General features: G+C 51.3%; 1 long non-coding RNA gene across 1 annotated transcript; it reads right to left on the bottom strand.

The window, feature by feature from the left end:
• Nucleotides 1-289: 289 nt before the first annotated feature.
• Nucleotides 290-8,099, bottom strand: LOC132658281 (uncharacterized). Its single transcript, XR_009597690.1, has 2 exons — nucleotides 7,752-8,099; nucleotides 290-949 (listed from the first exon to the last, which is right to left on the bottom strand). It is a non-coding gene; the product is annotated as an uncharacterized LOC132658281 (long non-coding RNA).
• Between the last annotated feature and the right edge of the window lie 336 nt (nucleotides 8,100-8,435).

The following is an 8,435-nucleotide window of genomic DNA, read 5'->3' as shown; positions in this document are numbered from 1 at the left end:
GGGAGTGGGAGAGGGACTGACCCTTAATGTGACTGGAAAGAAGGGATCGGCACGGCGAGGGTACAGGTCAGGGTGCCAGGAAGCGGGCAGTCCCAGGTCTGCAGGTCTGTTGGTGCTCTTTGGTGGCCAAGTGAAAGCTGCCCTAGAGAAGGGCGAGGGGGAGGGCAGGGGAGATCTGCCGCCTGGCATCTGGAGTCTGACGACCACAGAAGTTTGTACCCGGGGTCCCCAACTTCCGGGATCTAATGCCTGATGGTCTGAGGTGGAGCTGACGTAATCATAATAGAAATAAAGTGCACAATAAATGTAGTGTGTTTGAATCATCCCCAAACCAACTCCTCCACCTCCACGCCGATCCATGGAAAAATTTTCTTCTACAAAAACGGTCCCTGGTGCCAAAAATGTTGGGGACCACTGTCCACACCTACATCCCCAGTGCCGAGTACAAACTCATCCATGCATTTCATGGAGCAGCCTCCTGCCTCCCGCTGGCACCCAGCACCTTCCTCTTGTCAACTAGGGCAAAGGTTGTCACCAGGCTTGGGGCCAAGAGAGGGGCAGGGGTTCTGACAACCCCTCCTGGTGCGTGACATGCCAAGCTGGTGGAAGGTGCCAGGGATGTGGGGAGAGCTCCCATGGGGGAAAGTGAAGAGGGGGTGAATCTTGGGAAATGATTTCCTGAGCTCCCAGCTTGGGCCCAGGGGACAGTTTCTCCAGGAGTTGCAGGGACCATGCCCCAATCCCTGCCGCGACGGCAGGGTTGGTGGGGAGATCCCAGAAAGTGCAGAAGTTGTGCGTTCCACCGCAGTTCTCACATGAGTTCCTTAGGATCAAGTGGTCGTAGAGTCTGTTGACTGTTGAGACGATCCAGTCCACACCCTTCTCTGAGTGCAGAGAGGGAAACTGAGGTCCAGACAGGCCCATTGGCTACTCCATGACCACACCGCACCTAAGCAGCAAAACAGGAAACAGAGGAGAGGGTTCCCACGATGCGCCTGGTCCTTCTCCTGTCTCCTCAGGTGTAGCCTCCCTGGGGCTCCTAGCCCTGGGGGGCAGGGGCTCCCCTGGAGCAGGCTCTGAGCTGGAGGTTAGCAGGCAGGAGCTTTGTCAGGGTTGCTGGGGAGGGGCAAGGCGGAAGCTGAAATGGGCAGAGGGGGATGTTGGGCTGTCATGCAGCCTTCGTGGGAGCCTCAAGCCTCAGCCAATCTCTTGGTGTAGGAGCGGGGGGCGGGTTGGAAAAAGAAGGGGCTGGTCTGCCCTGGTCTGGGGAGCGCTCCGGGAGGGTGTGACCCTGGGTGAGGAGCTCTCTTTAGCCTTGGCAAACCCTCAAGAGACTTGCAGGTGGGAAACCAGAGGCTTCCTCCCTGAAGAGGACCCCAGGGGCTCATCACCAGACCACCACATTGGTAAGAGGGAAGCATACTACCCGCCTCCCGTAACCTCTGCAGGTGACCTGCATCAAACCCAGAACCACCCACAGATGTGCTCTGAATAAAAAGCAGACGTGCAAGGAGGTCTGTAGCTGGACTGCTGTGGCCAGCTGTGGTTCAGGTGTTGACAAATCAGGACCAGGTGAGAAGAGCTGCGTCTGCCTCTGTGCACATCTGTGGGGACCTGGGCAGGGGGACACGCGGCCTGCAGGCCCCATGCTTCTCTGGATGCCAGTGTGTTCCCTGGCAGAACATCTCTCCCCTGGCATTTGAGTATCTAAGCCAACAGGGCCCAGCACCCTGTGCAAGGAGGAAGGCATTTGGGTCTGGGGTCCCTGGGTCTGCTAACAAGGGTACCCACCCGCTCCCACCCTCGGCTTTCCAGATCCCTGTAGCTGGGCAGCAGGAGAAGCTGCACCATAGACTTCGGGGTGAGGGTCTACAAAATTTGCATAATAAACTGCCACCTACATGATCAGTGAGTGGGGATGGAAACACAGCAAGCTTTGGACACGGCCCTGAATTCGCTGCCAGCCCTGAGCAGCTGTGTGGCCCTGGGCAATTCAGTGTCCATGCGAGAGAAATGAGAATAATCACAGAGATGATGAAATGTCCTGACTTATAAAATGCATATTACACTGTGTTAGGCCTGTGGAACATTCTGGATCCCTTTCCTCACCTTTGCTCCCATCTCTTGGGGAGCTTGCGGGGACAACTATGCCGAGAACAGGACTGGAGGAGCCGTCGCTCCTTCTGCTAGTGCTTTTTTCCTGAGGGGTTAGGACACGCAGCTTGTGGGATCTTAGCTCTCTGCCCAGGGATCGAACCCGGGCCCTCCACACGGAGAGCTCAGAGTCCTAACCACTGGAATGCCAGGGAATTCCCTCCTAATGCTTCTTAAGGAGAGAGGGACCAGCTCCCCCAAACTTGTCACCCTCCTGTTGTGTCAGAGCCTTTGAAGACAAAACCTGTGGCTTCGGCACTTCCTTCCTCCCAGAGTCCCTAGCCCGTCATCACTAGGCACTGTAACAGTGGAGGAAAGCGCGTGCACAAGGGAGGAAAGGTCTGGGAGGTGCGGGAGTGCCTCAGGACTGCTGATGCCTTTGGGGGAGGCTCTCAGGTAGCAGCTGGTCTGTGTGAAATGAATGATTCACTCAGGAGGAAATATGATTTTTCTCTGGTCTGTGGAACTCGTCAGGTTAGGCCTGGCTGACTGAAATCTTGAGAGATTAAATAAATGGAGAAGAGCTTCGAGACTGAAACCGTGTCTCCTTGCCTGGAGACACCCTGTGCCTTCCTAGAACTCTCAATCCTACCCTATGCCCAGCTTCTAGAATGTTCACCCTCTGGCCAAGGCTCTGCAATGGGGAGGGTCAGGACCCAGGTTCAGCAGAGATTATTAAAGCAGGACGCTGTTTTCTTTTGATAAGTTCCCAGACTGCCAGCAGCCCCCGAGACACAGGCTTTAAGCAGGATGGAAAACGCGGACCTTATTAAGGACTGGCTCAGGGTGGCTCACCAGCGGCAGACAGGATATTGGAACTGAACACTGACGGGGAAAACCTGTTACTTTGTCGCTGGGTGGGGGAGGGGGGCTTGTCACACCACATGGGGCAGAGGCAGGGAGAGGGCATGCACGAAGCTACCTGGGGCTTGCCTCTCAATGCAGGGATGGAGGCCTGGTCCCCACTGACTGATAACCCAGCTCGCCCCTCACCTCCCCCACGTTGTGAAGTTTTGGAGGAGACGGCAGGTGTGTGTGTAGGTACAGAGAGAGGTGCCACGTCCAGCTGTGAAGGGGACCCTGGTGTAAGATGGCCAAGGAGAGAATACTCATAGCCATTTCAAAAGTACATGAGAACAACCTGATATTTTAAAAATAAAATACTAAATTAGACCAAATTTTAAAAAACCCACTAGCCCAGAAAAATGCCTAATATTCCAGCGTTAGGGTCAAGCGTGTGATGTGTGTACAGAATGCGGGAAGGATGACTCTCATTTCTGGAGACAGAAACTCTCACAGCAGTCTGAGCCCCACAGAATCTAAGCGGTATTTTAGCATCCATTCTATTGCACAGAATCTAAGCAATATTTAGTAAAGTCCTTCAAGATAACGGTTACGTACCAGCTGGAATACTGCTTCCTTATCAAACCCTTACAGGGTCATCTTTCCCCACCTGGGCATTCTCTACCTCCTAGTTAAGCTCCCACAGCAGTTCCATTTTATGCTGTGTAAATTTCTTGTTTGCTGGATAATTGTTTTTTTCTTGGTTCCCTCTGTAGACTGCAAGCTCCTGAGTTCAGGGATCAGCCCTTATCTAGCTTCCTCTCCTTATGGGGCTCACTGGCAGAGTTCACAGGTAAAAGTGACCTCAGAAAAGAAAATGTACCACGTTTGTAGTACTACAGAAGGCCTGTAGAGGGCGATGCTGGTGCCCCTGTAGCTCCCAGCGACCACAGGTGTTCGTCATTTGGGAGAATTGACGTTGTCTCCTGAATGGAGAATTGGCTCCCACTCAAGAGAATTGCCCAAGGCCAAAGGGAGCCTCCACGGGGAGCCTCCACCCTGAGGTTGATCTGCAGGATGATGAAGAGGACGGGCCTTGGCCAGAGGAGGCTGTGTCCCCTCCCCTTCCCACACCTCAGCTGATGTCCAACTGCACAGGGAACATAAGGGGACTTGAGGCCTCCTGGCCTCAAGGTAGGGCCAACCCTGTGGTGCAATTTGCACCCCCGAGCTCCCACTGGGACCACGTCCTTACCTAGCTTTTTTTTTTTTAAAGAAAATTTTTTGTGTGGTTAAAGTCATGGAGTATAAAACACACCATTTAAACCGTGTTTAGCAGCACAGTCCAGTGGCACTAAGTGCATTCACACTGATGTACAGCTCTCACCATCGCCAAAATCCTTCATCTTCCTAAACTGAAACTCTGCGCTCATTACACTCCAACTCCCCATCCCTTCCCCACCACGCCTGCCCCCAGCTCCTGGCATCCACCGCTGCACTTTCTGACTCTACGAATCTGACTGTTCTAGGTACAAGTGGACTCAAACAGTATTTGTCTGCACCTAATATATTTTTGAATGCATTTTTAAGGTTAACTTAATATATGACCTACAAACAGATTATTACCGCCCCCCCCCCATGCTATAGAGTAGGTTCTCACTGGTTATCTCTTTTATACATAGAAGTGTATATATATCAATCTCAATCTCCCAGTTCATCTCACCCCACCCCACCCCTTACTCCCCTTGGTGTCCATACATTTGTTCTCTACGTCTGTGTCTCTCTTTCTGCTTGTGAGTCAGTTCCTGAGCAGTAGAGCCTGAGGTGGAAATTCTTGTTTGTGACTTACTGGGAAGGGGGAGCAGTGCTTTCAGGAGGAAAGGAATGGGGGAAGTGAGAAGGGGCAGGAGATAAATAGCAAACTGAACAAGACTCTCAGCCTCTGCTGCTCAGGAACCAACTCACAAGTACAGGCACCAGATAAAAAGCTGACCCAATGAGGCAGCCCTAGGGTAAGGATTTGAGTGCAAGTGACTTATCGAAAGGCTTCCCAGGTGGCTCAGTGGTAAGAAATCTGCCTGCCAATGCAGGAGGCAGTGGAGACCCGGGTTCCATCCCTGGGTCCTCAGATCTGCCATCCTGGATGAAGCAAGCTCACTTCTGCTCATGCTCAGAAACATCCTTACAATAACCTCCCTCCCCCAGGTTTCATGGGCTCCAGGTCTTCATGTTATTAGTAGCCTTCGTTTCTACATAAAATCACCTTTCATTGTTTCCTAGCCTCTCTGACAAATTTTGTAAAAGAGAAGGTCCCAGGATGTTAACAGAGAGTCAATGGGGAGATTAATGCAGGGTCTACTTACAAAGCTCTGGGCTGGATGAAAATATAGTCAAAAGTCAAAGTTAGTTGCACAGTCGTGTCTGACTCTTTGTGATCCCATGGCCTGTAGCCCGCCCAGCTCCTCTGTCCAGGGGAGTCTCCAGGCAAGAATCCTGGAGTGAGTTGCTATTTGGACATAGTTTATGCTGGTGTGCCAACAGCAGGAGACTTCTGCCTCCCCTGGGCATGATGGGATGAAAGGACAGCATTACTTCCAGAACCACAGATGGTGGTTGTAGGAAAAGAGTGTCCAACAGGAGCTATGACCTTCAGTGGACTTCAGCCGTCAACAGAGTGACCTGGCAGGAAGGTATTGTTGCTGTTTGTTGTTCAGCCGCTCAGTCTTGTCCTTCTCTTTACAACCCCATGGACTGTAGCCCACCAGCCTCCTCCGTCCACGGGATTTTCCAGGCAAAAAATACTGGAGTGTGGTTGCCATTTCCTTCTCCAGGAGATCTTCCTGACCCAGGGATCAAACCCACGCCTCCAGTGTCTCCTGAATCAGCAGGAGGATTCGTTACCACTGTGCCACCGGGGAAGCCTAGCAAAGAGGGATCCCCAGTAATAAATACCTCGTCTCACTTTCTGCCTTGTTTTCTGATCTCCTGCTGGTACTTTTCACTGACTGAACCCAAGTAGGAGCCCAAAGGCAAGGCACCCATTCATGTAGTTTCTGTAGGTACAGCCTCTCCAGGGCCAGAACCGGGTGCTGAGGGGCAGAGAGTGGACCTCAACACACAAAAGGGGAGATCAGAGCTGTTATATTTCTTCCAGGCCTTTCCTAGTTTCCAGCTATAAGAATACAGGGCACTCTCTCTGGCTGGCCCATTAAATGCATTCTTTTTTGTATGCTGACCGTGGCAGAAAAAGCCCCATCTGCCAAACCCTGTGCTGGACTGTGTGCATAGAGATAAGACATGAATTCTGCCCTCCTGGAGTTCAGAGTGATTTTCCTCCCATCAGACGGCTCCAGCGGCGGGATTAGCCAAATGAGGAGTAGAAAGGAAAATTAACTTATGGACTTAAACCTGCACATCATAACCATCAAACCAAGATCAGCTCTTTGCTGCCTGCTTTTCCGTAGGTTATTTTGCTTAGTTTTCCTGGCAAACTCACATACCTTTTCCATCCTTCTGTGGATGCAGAGGACATAGCTCTAAGAGGTAACGTGATCAGCTCATGATGACACAGCTAATAAGCCAGAGAATACTCTCTCCTCTGCACCCCACCATCTGCCATTGCCTGAGCCTTCCTTGCTCTAAGCGTCTGCCTTGAGCTACAGTGACTGGGGCTCACGCCCCTCCTCTCTGCCTGCAGGCAATAGGAGTGACTTGCTTTGTCTGCAAAGCCAGAACATAAGAAGGTAGCACAGTCTGTCAGTAAAGAAGGTTTCAGCAACCTCTGACCCCTTTGGAAACCACTCACTGAAAACCAGGGTTGAACTTGACCTGTGAAGTCAGAACTCTTGGGTTCTTGTTGGCATCAAGACTTGGCAGTATACATACATACATACATACATATATATATATAGATAGATATAGATATAGATATAGATATATAGATATATATGAGAAGGCGCTGGCACCCCACTCCAGTACTCTTGCCTGGAAAATCCCATGGACAGAGGAGCCTGGTGGGCTACAGTCCATGGGGTCGCTAAGAGTCGGACACAACTGAGCAACTTCACTTTCACTTTTCACTTTCATGCATTGGAGAAGGCAATGGCAACCCACTCCAGTGTTCTCGCCAGGAGAATCCCAGGGACAGGGGAGCCTGGTGGGCTGCCATCTATGGGGCTGCACAGAATTGGACACGACTGAAGCGACTTACCAGCATATATATATACACAGGCTGCTCTGAACTGAATGGGCAGACCCTAGGCTGGGGCTTCCCCGGTGGCTCAGTGGTAAAGAATCTGCCTGCCAATGCAGGAGATGCAAATTTGATCCCTGGGTGGGGAAGATCCCCTGGGGAAGGAAATGGCAACCCACTCCAGTATTCTTGCCTGGGAAATCCCATGGACCGGAAAAGCTGGTGGACTACAGTCCACACAGTTGCAAAAGAGACACCACGGCTTATGCACCAACAACAGCAACCAACAAAGGCTTGGTGGTTTACAAAGTCTTTAAAAAGCCCAGAGATCTTTGCAGACTCATTTTACAGATAAGGAAATGAAATTCAGAGAGATTAAGTAAGTAGCTCGAGGCCTGGCCTCCAGCAAGTAGCAGACCCCTGGCGTGTCTGCCAGGCCCTGGCTCTTCCGCACCATCGGGCTTCCCTCCGGTGGAAGCACGCCTCTCCCACTGAGAGAGAAAGCTTGCCAAGTGGTCCATTGTAAGCCTCCTCTCTCCCAGCACCCACTCACTTCCCCTCACCCATTCCCTCCCATCCTCCCCCATTCCTTTCTGTCTGATTTTCTGGTATCTGGACTCACTCAAGATCGCACAGCCTGCTCCAGGGAGCAGACCCAGAGCTGCACACATAGACGGCTCTTCAAAGGCAACCGATGTTCTGTCCCCTTGTGGGCAGATAAAAACAAAATACTGCTGCTAAAAAAAAAAAAAAAAGTCCGTTTCACATTTCATTTTACTTGAGGAAATGGAAAATGCCAAGGCAACACATCAAGGTCAAGGCCCCCTGGATTCTGGCTCAGAGCCTCCGCTGCCTAAACCAGCCCCCTCCCTGTACCCCAGCTGATGACTCTGTTCACTCATTTCACGGCCCACACCTGGCCTGGCCCACCCGTGAACACACACCCATGCATTCTTCCCCACCATCTCTATTTCCCCCCACACCAGAGTCACTGGAACATGAGAGACAGACAGAGGCGGCTTGCTAAATCCTCAGATCTTAGCCCGGCCCCCAGACACTCATTTCTAATCACATCTTCAAGCCTTGAGCGAGGTGCAGCCATAAAAGAAAAAGGGAAGCCATTCATTTATACTTTACAGAGTTTCAATTTTTCTGAGGTTTTCACACAATCATCTTTTATGAGCTATAGTAAAACCACATGTTTATACAGTTTCTCTCCCTGAAGTCCCAAACATTTTAGTAACATTATCTTATGTAACACCTGGGGTTTGCGAAACAGGGTCTGAACAGCCTCACATCACTTATG

The sequence above is a fragment of the Ovis aries genome, chromosome 20 (assembly GCF_016772045.2).
Source record: "Ovis aries strain OAR_USU_Benz2616 breed Rambouillet chromosome 20, ARS-UI_Ramb_v3.0, whole genome shotgun sequence".
NCBI lineage: Eukaryota > Metazoa > Chordata > Mammalia > Artiodactyla > Bovidae > Ovis > Ovis aries.
Note: the sequence above shows the minus strand (reverse complement) of the source record. Positions and strands in the feature narration are given on the sequence as shown.